Below are 15,530 nucleotides of genomic sequence, written 5' to 3' on the forward strand. Positions count from 1 at the left end.
AACCCTCGTTAAAGAGAGAGCGGGAGGGTACCTACGCCTTTCTATCTACTTCTGAATAACATGCAGATGAGGAGTTTGAAAAAAATGTCCCACCGTGATATATGAAGCCAGCCACTTTAAGCAAGCGTATCCTATCCTTCCATGTTTTTTGGGGAAGCGGATTGGCTGGTGTACCTCACACCAGCTATATAGCTGCTGGAATACGAATCCTCTGTCCGCGTCAAGCAACAAAATTGTAGTTGTTACAATTTAATTGGAAAAAAGATGGAAAGTAGTCGTGCTTTTGGCAAACAGATTATCCAGACTCATAGCTGCTGTAGGTATGCGTTGTGCGAGGACGAACACTGACGGGGAAGCTTTTCGCAAGAAGTTCCAGCGCTGGGAACATAGGTGGGGCCCACCGTGATGTTTACTAGAGATCCACTGCGTTTATCCGTTTTTAAAGATCATTTTAGGAGAGAAGGCCAAAAATGAACCGGATCCAATACTTAAGTGGGCCGTACTAAAGGAAAAGGTGGTAGAGAAATTCCTACTGTTGAAATCTTCCCGGATCGATAGTGATGTTTGCATGCCATCCATACCGTTCATAACGTTATTACTACTTGGATAAACTGAAAGCAGAAATATTAGATTAATTCAAAACTTTTTTGGCCCCACAAATATTTTAACTGTGGATGTTAAATCCTCACTTTTTCGGTCCACTTGAGTATTGGACCCGGCTCATTTTCGGTCTTATGTCCTTAAATGATCTCAAAAAACGAAAGGACGTTGTGGATCTCTCGTAAACATCACCATGGGTCCCACCTAGGTTCCCAGCGCACGAACTTCCCGGCTTTCGCGGGAAATCCGCGTCCGACGCACTGACGCTCCTCGAGCTCCGAGATGTACGCAAAGGAGATTAAAGTTACATGGGCCGCACGGTGATGTATTTATTATATCTACACCGTTCATCTATTTTTAGAGATTATTTTAAATCATTATAAAAAAAATAAATCATATCCAAAGATCATCTGTACCACACCACAATATAGCAGCGGAGATAATGACTTTCACCCTTAAACAATTAGTAGGGCCCACCGTAACGTTTATTTTACATCCAATCTTTTCATAAGGTCACAAAGACATTAATGAAGAGTAAAAACAAATTTCATATTGATCCAAAACTTCTATGACCCAAAAAGGGTTTTATGAGACGTTCAATCCTCCACTGCTTTTTACAGTGTGGTCTACTTGACAGTTAGATCAGTCTTATTTTTTGTCTGAAGCCTTAATACGAGCTCATCAAATGGATGAACGGTTTAGATATAACACATACATCATGACCAGACCCACAGAACTCCCTTACATCAATACAGCACCTACATGCCCAATCTACTTCCGTTTTTTGGGAAAACGAATTGGCTACTCCCCTGCCAGAAGCCCGGTGGCTGATAGTCGGTGCTCCGTGGGGCCCACCATGATGTGTGTGTTTCATCCTTATCGTTCATCCATTTTACCAGATTAGGGCTTAATCACAAAAATGAGAGGGATATAAGTCTCAGGTGGACCACACCAAAGAAAAACAATAGTGATTGGATATCCACCATTAAAATCCTCCTAAGGCCCATTGTACTGTTCATTTGAGATCCAATTTGTTGATTAGGTTACACAGACTTAGTTAAAGGGAAAAAAAAAAGATCGGATTGATCCAAAACTTTTTGGGGTCAACTTTTATGGACCCCAATAAAAACAAAGTTTTTATTGGTAGACGTTCATTCAACACTGTTTTTTATAATGTGGTACACTTGAGATTGGGATATACCTATTTTTTTGTGTAATACCCTGAAATAATCTACAAAAATAGATGGACGGCATGAATGAAACATATAAATCATGGTTGGGCCCACGGAGCACCAACCATCAGCCATTGGCTGGTGGCAGGGGAGTAGAGTCAGTAGACAATCGGTTTCCGTTTTTTCGGACGTTTTCGATCTTCTCTTTACTGGACGTGGTTTGGCTATGACGCTGCCACCATCCAGGTGGCTAGTGATTGGTGTTATGTGGACCCTACTATGATGTATGTATTTTATCCATGCCGTTCATCAATTTTGAAAGATAATTTTAGGTTTTGATCCCGAAAATGAGTAGATCTGAATCTCAGGTGGACCACACCATCGTAAAACAGTAGTGATTGAATGTCCACCGTTAAAAACTTCCTAGGGCCCACTGTAATGGTTATTTGACATCTAACCTTTTCATTAGGTCATACCGACTGGATCAAGGGAAAATATATATATCAGCTTGATCCAAAACTTTTGTAAGCCCCAGGAAGTTTTTAATGGTGGCCGTTCAATCAATACTGTGCAGTCCACTTGAGATTTGGATCAACCTCATTGCTTTGGCTCATATAATAAAATGATATGGAAGAATGTGTGGACGTTATGGATGAAATACATACATCATGGTGGGGCCCACGTAGCACGGACCAGGGGCCATTAGCTAGTTGCAGGGTGAGTAGTCGATCCGTTCCCTTTTTCCTTGCTTCTTTTTGGAAGCGGTTTGGCTGGCGTAGACGAGCACCGACGCTCCACGAGCAGATGTATGGATGGTTCAAAGGAGATCAAGGTTACATGGCACTACAGTGATGTATTTATCATATCTACGTTGTTCATCTATTTTTAGAGATAATTTTAGGGCATTATCAAAAACTAAATCATATCTAAAGATCATTTGGACCACACCACTACAACTAGGAGAGATAATGATTGTCACTGTTAAACAATTAGTAGGGCCTACCATGACATTTATTTTTCATCCAACCTATTCATAAGGTCACAAAGACGCAAATGAAGAGTAAAAACAAATTCCATATTGATCTAAAACTACTTGTGACCCCAAAAAGGGTTTCAATGATAGATGTCCAATCCCCACTGCTTTTTGCAATGTGGTCTACTTGATAGTTGTTTCTATCTTATTTTTCATCTCAAGCTTAATAAAAGCTCGCCAAATGGATGGGCGGTTTGGATATAACACATACCTCATGATCAGATCCCATAACTTGCTGACGTCAATACAGGAGCTATATAGGTGGTGTGAGGTACACCAGATAAGAAAAAAGATATTGTTTTCACTTGGTGTATGTGTGGGCCTTATCTTGATGCGTGTATTTTATCCACGCCGTCCATCCATTTTCCCAGATCATTAATGCCCAGAATGACACTGATCAAAATTTCAAGTGGACCGTACCACAAGAAAAGGTCGTGATTGAAATCCACTGTTAAAAACTTCTTAAAGGCCACGGAAGTTACCGATCAAGCTGATTTTGTTTTTTTAACTTTCATCCAGTTATCTACCTAATCAACAGTTTGGATGGAAAATACACGGGCCCTAGGAAGTTTTTAACAGTGTGTGTTCAATCACCATTATTTTCCCGTGGTGTTGTTCACTTGAGATTTGGATCTGCCTCATGGTTGGGCTCCTGACCTAAAATAATGCTCTAAAGTAGATCGACTGACAGGATAAAACATACATGGCACCGTACAGTAGAGTATCTGCTAACGTGGCTACTGCCAATACGCAGTCTGCGCCTTTTTAAAGGAAGCGGATTCGCTACTACCCCTCCCACCAGCCCAGTGGCTGATGGTCGGTGCTCCGCGGGCGGCACCATGGTGTATGTGTTTCATCCATTCCGTTCTGGTCGGTGCTCTGTGGGCGCCACCATTATGTATGTATTTCATCCATTTGGTTCATCCATTTTTATGGATTATTTTATGGCTTGATACCAAAAATAAAAGGAATATAAATATTAGTCGACTACACCACAGTGAAACAATAGTGATTGGATATCCACCGTTAAAATTATCCTAAGACTCACTGTACTGTTTATTTGGCATATAATCAATAGATTAGATTAGCTCATACAGACCCAGATTAGGGGGAAAAAATATCAGCTTGATCCAAAACTTTTATGGCCCCAAAAAGTTTTTAATGGCCGATGTTCATTCAACACTATTTCCTGTTATGTGATCCACTTGAGACTGGTATATATCTTATATTTTGTATCATATCATAAAATGAACTAGAAAAATAGATGGACGGCATAGATGAAACAAATACATAATGGTGAGGCCCATAGAGAACCAACCACCAGCCAATGGCCGCTGGGAGGGGAGTATCCAGTCCGTTTCCCTTTCTAGAACGGAAGCGGATTGCGTGGAGGACGCGGATATCCTGAGGAGCCCTTTCGCAGAAAGATCCTGCGCTGGAAACTTTAGTGGGCCTACAGCTATGTTTGTGAGAAATCTACCCCATTCATCATTTTTTTAATCTCTTTTAAAGACTTGAGGCCAAAAATGAGTAGATCCAAGACTCAAGGAAAAGGTGGGTAGGGAAATTCCTACCGTTGAAACCTCCCTTAGGTCGACAGTGATGTACCATCCATATAATTCGTAACGTCATTCGCACTGGGATGGACGGAAAACAAAAATATTAGCGTGCTTAAAAACTTCTGTGAGCCTATGAATATTTCAACTGTGGAAGTTAAAATCTCACGTTTTCGGCTCAATTGAGTATTGGATCCGGTTCATTTTTTACCCCGTGACCTAAAATTATCTCAAAAAAACTGATGGACAGGGTAGATTTCTCACAAACATCACTGTAAGCCCCACCAAAGTTTCTAGGGCAGGTACTTCCTATTGGACGCTTTCGCAGGAAATCCGCATCGCGCGGTGCGGGTGAGTGACTAATGGCCTGTTTGATTTTACACGATGCTGGTAAATTCCTAGTAAATGGGTAATTATTATTTTTTTCACTTGTTTTAAGATGAGTGAGTAATTCTACCTAAAAAGCCGGTTTTAAAATGTTTAACTTAAATTCGTGGCCCCACCATGATATATATATGATATATCCGTATTGTCTATTTCTTTTATTAGAATATTTTAAAGCATGAGCTGAAAATTGAGAAAGATCCAATACTCAATTGACTCATATGGAAAGAAACAATGGACTTAATTTGTATGCCATTAAAAGTTGATTCTTTTATTGTGCCGAGATAAGGTTTACTCACCTTCTAACCCGTTCATAGAGTCATAATGGACAAGGACAAGTGAAAATCTATGAGCCCTAACGTTATTTATTTATTTTAGGGCTCTGTACCAAAAATAAAGCATATACGAAGTTAAAGTGGAACACACCACGGGAAACATTGTGAATTGAATCTCTACCGTTGAAACGTTTTTGGGCCATAGAAGTTTGGAACCGGTCTTATATATATGTGTTTTCCCTTCATCCATGTCTTTTTGATCTTATGAACAGGTTAGATGACAAAGAAACGTCAATGTAGGCCCTGGGAAGGTATCAGCGGTGGAAATCATTATTCCCTCCATTTCCTGTGGTGTGGTCCACTTGAACTTTTGAATATGCATCAGTCTTCGGGATCAAATGATCTGGAAAAACATATGAACGGCGTGGATATAACAAGTACAGTCAGGGTGGGGCCAACAGAGTTTACTGAGCACGACAAGCGCACTGAATTACACAGCTAGGCCAACCCGTCAGTTTGAGTGTTAACCTTACGGTGGGGCCCACCTTGATATTTTTTGTATATCCAGGCCGTCCATCGGTTTCTAGAGTACATTTTACGACTGGGTCTCAAAAATTAAGTAAATCCAAACCTCATGTCCACCACACCACAGGAAACATTGGTGATTGACTGCATCGCCTTAAAAATTACAAAGGGCCCAGGGTAAGGTTTTCGTAATGTTTATTTTCCATCCAACCTGTTGATAATTTAAAGAAGAACTGGATGAAGGGAAAATACAAAGATCCATTTGATCAAATCTTTTGTGGCCCACAACAAGTTTTTAATGGTCATCTATCACTGTTTCTAGTGGTATGGTCCACCTGAGATTTGGATCTTCTTAAAGTTTGGGATCGGATGCTAAAATGAATTGGAAAAACAAAAAGAAGGTGTGGATATACAACAAATACATCAAGGTGGGCCCCACACTCCATGTAACAGCTAGTCCGCTCCCAATCAGGATGGCCAGCTTCTGCCCAGTCTTGGGCTGGGTTAGTGTAACACCCCATACTTTCATTACTCGGGTGTCACTACGTAGATCCAAATTAGCTTACATATATGCAATTACCTACATAATTTACCTTACACGTCACTATCCAACAACTCTCAATCTATATATCCATCTTAAACCCTTAGATTTTAGACTATGACAACTCACAACATCATAATAAGATTTGGAATCAATCTGTCCGTTTGACTATCACAAGTTAAACTGTATTTAAATAAATGAAAATCTTATTTGTATAATCTTAAGTGTGATGACATCTCATCATACACCTATTTAGTACAATCGATCTGTATGAAACCAATATAGGGATCAAAATCACAAGATCCACCATTCATCAGTTTACAACGCCCCATGGAAAGATCCTTTCTATTCAACTCCCAAATCTCACTTAAAACATTCATTAGGACCCCTAGAGTTATTAATAATGAAATACTAGGCAATCCAATCGTTGGATTGGTTTATAATGGTCCTAACTCCAAATGACCTACAGTGTAGCCCACATCATGAATTATATATATAGTGTGTAGACAATAATAATAATAATAAATACAAAAAATGATATAAATACATGTATACACATAACAAAATAAATGAAATAAAATAAAATTATGAGTATTATATGGGCAGTAACAAGTCTTGAAGAGGTAGACAACCCATAGGGCCACTTTAACCGTTGACGATTGATATGGGGTAAATTTGACCACCAGAACAATTATAATCATCCGTTAAGGGTCAAGATCTGGTTGGCATGGCCCACCTGGGTCTCACCATTGACCTGAAATAGGCTAGGGTCCCTATGAAGGGTTCCCAATGAGAATGGACGGTATGGATTATTATACTAACAACTCAGCGGGCCCCTACGTGGTGCATGTGCACTAAGGACGTTGGTACACGAGCCACACTGGGACCAAGCCCTTTTGCAAATAAGAAATATCTCCCGCCTTTCTCTCTCTGTTTTAAACCGACCTACTTCAACCCTATAAGTGGGCCACCATGATCACTTTCCGAGCTTTGTAAACCGTTCAAATCCTTCATGGGACCCACAAGATCAAAACGGTATAGCCGTTTGACCATTCGTAAGCGGAGGAGGGAGATTGAACGCCACCGTCCATCTTAGCCTAAAAACAGCTCGACCCGAGAGCCTGTGGAAAGAGAGAGAGAGAAATCGACTTCCCCTTTGGGAAGGGCTAAGCTCGGCCGTCCACGGTAAGGACGATCACAACCGTCCATCTCTCTCTCGCTGACTATAAAATGAGGTCAGTGTAGCCCTTGAATTCGCACCAAGTGAGAAGGAGAGAGTGCGGAGAGGAAACCCAGAGAACCGTCTTCTCTTTCGTTTTTTTTTTATTCTTCTTCTTCTTCCTTATAGCTTCATGTCATATGTCTCTGAACCGGAACCATGCCAAGCAAATGGTTGGGTTCGGTCCAGCCATAGTAACGTCGGGACGAGCCAAACAATGGCCGTTTCAGACCACATTACAGGCCTCATGACGAGTCTGTTTTGAGCTCTCTGTAGAGTTTCGAAACTAGCTTGGAGGGCAAGCCAATCAGTGGCAATAGGAGGACTGTTGAGACTGTCGTTGGGTCCCTGTTCGGACTAGAACTGAGCCAATCCATGGCCCTGTTCCGGGATGAAAAAACCGACTCAACTAAAGCTCTGTTCAGAACTAAGGGCTGTTTCAACTGAAGCCTTGCTAGGGTGTAAAATCTAGGGCAGTGGTAACAATATTCCAGGCCAAACCATGCCAAACAATGGCTAGTTTTCAGGCCAAACTCGGATAAAAGGCAGGGACCCTGTTCGGGACCGAATCACGTTAAAAGGCTGGTGGGCCCTGTACGAATACCCTGGGCCACCTTGCTGCATATCCACACCGTCCACCATCTTCCTCTTGAAATTTTGACCGTGAAGGGAGAGCTTTGATCATCTGATGATGTGGCCCACCTAGGTAATCAAGCCTCAAAAGTAGCCGAACGGTCTTCTTTCGACCGCCGTAGAGACCTCGTGAATGTGAGTGGCCTAGAAAGATCAACGTGGTTTTGAATGGTTTTCCTCCCTCTACCTGATGAACGGTTCAGATCCACCATTTACTCCATGATGGTGGCCTACAACGAAGAAACGAAACCTCTGTTGGGAACAGAGTCGACGCACATTACGTGAGGGTTGGTGGGCTGACTGACGGTCTGGGCCCCGCAAAATGCAGTGGGCCTCGCCCAACGTCAGTGGGCCGACCCTGAATGTGAGCCCTACATCGGCCGTGGGCCCCACCAAATACCGATGGATTGCTCTAGTGCTTGGCCACCATGGGCCATTTATGTATGAACCGTCCATCAGGGACGATGGTCCAAATGTGGGCCCTGGGCCTGACGTCCAGTACTGGGCAATTTCTTTTGTTTCCTTCTTTCTTTATTTTATATATTTATATGTATATATATACATACGTATATGAATATATATCTGATAGTATACATAGATATGTGGTGGGCCCCACATGGGACCCACCTATGAAGTGAAATAACGGTGCATGTATGCACCAGGACGTTGAAGCAGAGGACGCCGAACGCTCCTCTGCCAATCAGTTCACCTAAACTGATTTGCAAAAAGTTGAGATCTCATCAGCTATGATGAGTCTGGGAAATCTGAATGGTCCACATGAAGCAGCACCTCATAAAACCCCTTGGTTTCAAATTTTACTTTAAACCGAAACTTCGGTGGGCCGCAAGGAATGAAAATAGTTTCTTCCTTTAAATTGAAATTATTCTTGCTATGGCCCACCAGAATCTTGGGTCATGGTGAAAACTCACGCCCTGAGGTTTCTTGAGATTCTACATCTTATGAACCGTTCGGATTTGATACCCATGTTTACGCAGTACCCACACGTGAATTGAATTGGCTATGCATGCATGCGCCAGTGAGTGAAGATACGTAAGTTCACGTAAGCCACTGCAAATTTTTGAGATCTCCCCATGGCTGATGAATCTGGAAAATCTGAATGGTCCACTTAGAGCAGAACCTCATAAAACCCCCTGGTTCCCATTTTTACGTTGAACCAAAACTTAGGTGGGCCATGGTTAATGCAAACAGTTTCTTCCCTTGAAAGTGCATTTATCTTTGCTATGGCCCACCAGAATCTTAGATCAGGATGAAAATTTACCTCCCAGGGTTTCTTGGGATTCCACATCTTATGGACCGTTCGGATTCAGAACCCATGTCACAAATGTGAAGGAACGCACATATATTCATATTTGCATGGTGGGACCCACTTTTGTGCACGCTGGATACAGACCGTCCCGGGGTCTGAATGTGGTGTGCCTGGACACACATCCACACCGTCCACACAAAACTCGTGTGATACATGTATAGTACACATATATATGTACGTACATACTGTAGGTTGCAATATCAATATAAGGATACATTGTGTGATGCATATGTACTGTATACAGTGTGTACATGTATACCACGTGAGATGTTATGTATACATGTATACCACGTGAGATGTTATGTATTTGGTGTATACATTATATGCCATGGATACATACCTCGGATATATAAGGTATGCATATATATATATATATATATATATATATATATATATATATATATATATATATATATGTATGTATGTATGTATATATATGCTATGTGCTACGTATGTAATGTATACATGTATATTACGTGATGAACCCGTCCTAAGGATCTAAGGAGAAGGATGAGGCTGATCTAGTGATCAAGTGGGCCCTGATTGGATCCAGTTTAATTAAAAATAAGGGTTTATGCTTAGTGAGTTTGATTGCCTTGAGTACAGCCTAAGACAACCTCGGTCCAGGGTCTTCCTACCCTCCACCTATTCTTATCTGATCAAATTGGTGACTCATTATTTATTATAAATAAATTGCAGGGAGTCACGTGAGTGGTGTAAGTGCACCATCCCCCCCAAGGAAACTTGCCCCTAGGAGCATTCTACGAATTGACTAGTGATGATTCTTCCCTTTAAGCTTTCCATCTTCTCATTAGCTTAAGTTATAGTTGTTATTTAAATTCATAATTAATATCTCTCTTTATAATCACATATGTTAGCTAGTGAAAATTGAATTGTTGTATTATATGCTTTATGATTATCCTGTATAACTGTTCATGCTTGTGGATTGCTTATGGAACTTAAACTGGTACATTAGTGGAAAATTCCCACATATGAATGTACACCCATACTTGGGATGTAACTTGACAAGTTGTGATCGTAATGGACCTTCGACTTGGTGGTTATTAAGCGGTGGTCTAGATGGACCATTGATGTGGGCCTACCATCCAAGGTTGTTGTGTCCAATGGCTTTCAAGGATGGTCTTTTATCGCACAGTTCTGATACTCGCCCAATGTGGCCTACTTTGATATCGCCCTATGTGGCTTTGTTCTAGTATTTCCCTATATGGGTTCGATGTTTTATTCTGTGCAACCATGCGATGGTAAGCCCCATATATTGTAATGTGATTGGTCACTAGTCGATGGGGTTCCATTAAACATCCTAAGGTGGTAGTCTCATGGGTCGGGGATGGTGGCAATGGGACACTATGCCCGAGCTGTCGGCCTACGCTGGGCCATGTGCTCCCCGTAGTGACCTTTGAGCTTACCTAAATTGGCTGGTTGTAAATGGATTAATAATGACTTGGCTAATCATGCATACATGGCATATTTCGATGACTTGGATCACTCTGCCCTGCGATTACGCTGAATGTTGCGCTTATGACCAGTCATTCGATGACGATATTGACTTGGATCACTTTGCCCTGCGATTACGCTGAATGTTGCGCTTATGACCAGTCATTCGTTGATGATATTGACTCGGATTATCATGCCCTGCGATTACGCTGAATGTTGCGCTGATGACCAGTCTTATCCCTGGGTGACGACCCCAATGTCCGTCTGGATGTTTTTCCCAGGACATTGCCTGTCTGGATGTTTTACCCGGGGCACAGACCGTCTGGATGTTTTACCCGGGTCGATCATTACATTCATGCATCCATGCATCTAACAAGACTACATTTACTATGTTTTGGTTGTCTGTATGTTTTATACTATTTCTTACCTAATGCGACGGTGTGTAATCTTGAGGAGAATTCACACTGAGTTGGCCACTCATCCATCAAATATAAAACCGTACAGGTAGTACAGGTGGCTTAAGTGGTATGCATGTTCAGACTTGATAAGGAGCAGGGTACGATCACCAGGAATGCATGACTGTATGTTTGGAGGAGCTGTGTGATCTTGCGGCTCATATTTATATGCTTTCTATTATTTCTCATGTATTAGATCATGTAATTCTTGTATTTGTTAATTTTGGAGACATTGGTTTGTATAAGTCATTTTGGGCAGCACTTGTATATTCTAAATGAAATTTGAAATTTCCCTTTATGTTACTTGTCCACTCTACGCTCATCTGCTTACTCTGATAAAAGAAAAATATTATACCTGACCATCCTTTAAGGTTAACACTCGGGTTTTCGGGACACGGGTCATGTACTCGGGTCTTGAAAAGTCGGGGCGTTACAGTTAGGCACGTGCCTAAAATTGAAGCCTGCCAGTTATCTAAGAGCCGTCCATCCCAGCTAGGCCCATCTGGGGTTTCAAGGGCATTTTTACATTTAACAAGCATCGCGGCCCTACTCAGGGCCGTGTAACAGTTAGGGCTGAAAGTCAGGTGGGTTGGGTTGGGTTGGTGCTAAATCCTAGCCCAACCCAAGTTCCTATACCTCAACCCTAACCCAATCCAACCCAACCTTGGGTTGGGAATTCTCAACCCAAGCGGGTTCGGTCAGTTAGCCGGGTTGGTCAAATAGATATATTCTAATATTTTCATTATTACATTAGTCTATTATATTTTCAATATAAGATTTATTTTTTTATACTTATAATTTTATTAATTATATATGCAGTTATTTGTCGTTAATAATATTTTTTTTAAAACAAACAAGCTAAAATATAGAACTACTACTCCTTTAAAAGTCGTATTGTTTATCAAACAATCCATTGGGGGGAGAGAAATCTAGTGTATCCTGTTAGCTTGAGTCATTGGAAATGACGTGGACCAATGAAACCCGACAGCGTTGGAATTTCCCATGCCTTCAACACAGATGATCCACACTCAATTATAATTAATTTATAAGGAACTTATATATTGATCGGGTCCGGGTTGGGTCGGGCAACCCAAGAGCTTAACCCGAGCCCAACTCAAGTTTTATCGGGTCGGCGTTTGTATGGCCTAAGCCCAAGACTAAACCCGATACATCCTGCCCAATCCCAACCCAAGTTTTATCGGGTTAGCGTTTGTATGGCTCAAACCCGATACATCCTGCCCAAGCCCAACCCAATATCAGGTCGGTCGAGTTGAACTCACCCAACTTTCAGCCCTAGTAACAATCATCACGAGTTGGGCTTGGGCGTTTTTCATGGGGTTGAACTTGGGCATGGGGAGGGCTATGCATTGAACCAAGTCGAGTTAAGGTGGGAAAAGCTTGGCTTAACTTGTCGGTGCCCTACTCGAGCTCAACATTGGAGCTCAACTTGTTTACCAAAGTTTTCGAGTCGAGTTAGTGGATTGAGTCGAGTCGAGCTAGTGGATTAAGTCAAGTCGAGCCGAGTCCATCCCCAACCCGCACCTGACTCAAGCTAGCATCCAACCCAACCCACCCTAACGCCCAACCTCACCTAGGACCCAACCCATATCAAATAGAAAATCAAATATTCATTAATATATATTAAAAATTAAATAAATCAGAGGACGGTAACCTACCTTTGTGGTGGGTGCTGAGAGAGAGAGAGAGAGAGAGAGAGAGAGAGAGAGAGAGAGAGAGTTGGGATGAGTAACCGAGTGCAGATGCTGAGTCAGGCTGAGACGAGTTGAACAGATGCGGGTGAGTGGCCGAATGAGGATCACGAGGAGAGAGAGAGAGAGAGAGAGAGAGAGAGAGAGAGAGAGAGAGAGAGATTGCTCGAGGTGGGCGCGAGCAGTGGCAGGTTGGATTAAGGAAAGGGAGGAAAAGAGATAAAAAATAGAAAAGGGAAAGAAATAGCCAGATGCAAGTTAGGTAGGGTTTTGTTTTAATATATATATATATATATATATATATATATATATATATATATATATATATATATATATATATATATATATATATTAATTTTAAAATAAAACCCTACCTAATATATATTCGAGTTGAGCTTGAGCTCTCACTTCGAGTCGAGTTGCGCTTGAATTCGGCTCATTTTCAAATCAAGACAAGTTATATGGAGCTTGACTCACCTTGAGTCATCCTTTAAGCCGAGTCAATCTGAGCTAACTCGAGCCGAGCTGAGAGAGTTTTTCGAGCTAGCTTGACTTGCGTACAGCCCTAGGCACGGGATTTGTAACGAGGGGCGAGCTAGCTTGACTCGTGTACAGCCCTAGGCAGAGGATTTGTAATGAGGGGCGGCTTGGATAGATCTCAGCCTAGGAATGTTTTACTTGTTTGTGGGGCCCGCTGATCATCCAATCCTCACAGCAAGGTGTTGAACAGACGCCCATAGTAGTTTAAGGCCTGCTCCTTTAATTTTCAGGTCGGGACATGGGCTTTATAGATTAAAAGTTATTCAAATCCATAATGTAAATGACTACTTAGGGTCGTTTGGCACCTTGTTCAAGAAAATTGGTTGTATTTCAAATGAAGTGGATACTTTTTGTGTTTGGCAACCATGGATTTTGGGTATAGGAATCAGAGGCATTTCAAAGACACCCAAATGTCAAGATTCCAGTGCAATCCAAATTAATGCCTTAGTTGGCTCATTTAAAAAAATAATTATTGTAGCGTGTAACAAAGGCATCACTGAATATGCTAATATATACCTCAAGATAATTCAATTATTGATTACATCACCAAAAAATCATATCAAAAAAATTATTCAACAATTCACTTGTTTGTAATCTTTATATTTGTGGCCCACCTAAGGCTTAAAATTTCCACATTTTTTTTTTTTTTGGCTAAAGTATATAGTTCAATGACCTTATTGCAATAATTCTATCAAATATCATGTATACATACTAATTTGCAGATATGAAAGGTGATTTAATTGATCCAAGTCCTGTGAATTTATTGGAAAATTCCAAGCATTCCAAATACAAGCTCCCAAATGAAGATTTTAAATTCGGGTGCATTTCAACCAAACACAATTTAGAGTTTTGAATCAACTTAATTCTAATGTAATTGTGATTTCTATTCCGATGCATTCTAAATCCAGGCTCCCAACTACACAATTAAATTTAACATGGCCTCCTATCATATGAGTCATGAAGGAAAAGATATGTTAAAAAGGTTACTTAGACCGATGTAAATATGAGTCATGAAGGGAAAGATATGTTAAAAAGGTTACTTAGAGCAACGTAAAAGCCCGCAAAACATAAGGCTGTACATGAGCAGAGTTAGCTCGGGTAGCTCGCTCAACTTGACTCGAAAAAGCGCGATTCAACTCAATTAGAAACTGAGTTGGAGCCAAGTCGAGCTGATTTTTTGAGCTGGAAAACATTTTGAACCAAGGCCAAGGCTTGCCTGAGCTCGACTCGACTCGGATCAAACCTAACTCAAATTGAACTTGAATCGAACCAATTCAGTGACTCAGTTACTTTGAGATTGTTGTTGCTCACCAAGCGTTTGATGAAATGAATCAATGAGGTATGGCCGGTGGCAAGAAAGGTACATACATGAAAAAATACCCTTTCTTGCGAAGTTGCTATTTTACATTGCTGCTATTTCACATTAAGCGAGGTTTTGAAGTTAGAGACCATGTGTTTGTGAAAATGTTGCACAAGTGAACTCAACTCAATTTGAGCTGAGCTGAACAATCAAGCTCGAGGACCAAGCTGAATGAGCTGGCCAGTCAGGCTCGAGGACCGAGCCGATCGAGTTCCAGTTGGGGTCAACAAGTGGCCGAGCCAAGTTGAGCAATGCCAAGGTTTGATTCGTGTACACCTATAGCCATAGGCGGCAGCAGCATTGCTCACTTATCCTGAGTGCAGCCGGGCTCACACATGAAACATCAAAATTTTAATTAGGGTTGTTGGGACAAAATAGTTCAAAATCCAGGCAGAGAACTACCTAGTAAAATGTAAATACATGGTTTATAAGCCTGTGAACAGATCAGATGTAGCCCTAGCCTCACCCATGCATGTCCACGCCGTCCATCCGTTATAGCCATAGGTGGCAGCAGCATTGCTCACTTATCCTGAGTGCAGCCGGGCTCACGCATGAAAAATCAAAATTTTAAATAGGGTTGTTGGGACAAAATAGTTCAAAATCCAGGCAGAGAACTACCTAGTAAAATGTAAATACATGGTTTATAAGCCTGTGAACAGATCAGATGTAGCCTAGCCCTAGCCTCACCCATGTATGTCCACGCCTTCCATCCGATATGCCTAATCCTTATTTCATGGCACCATACA

Source organism: Magnolia sinica, chromosome 17 (assembly GCF_029962835.1).
Source record: "Magnolia sinica isolate HGM2019 chromosome 17, MsV1, whole genome shotgun sequence".
Classification (NCBI taxonomy): Eukaryota; Viridiplantae; Streptophyta; class Magnoliopsida; order Magnoliales; family Magnoliaceae; genus Magnolia; species Magnolia sinica.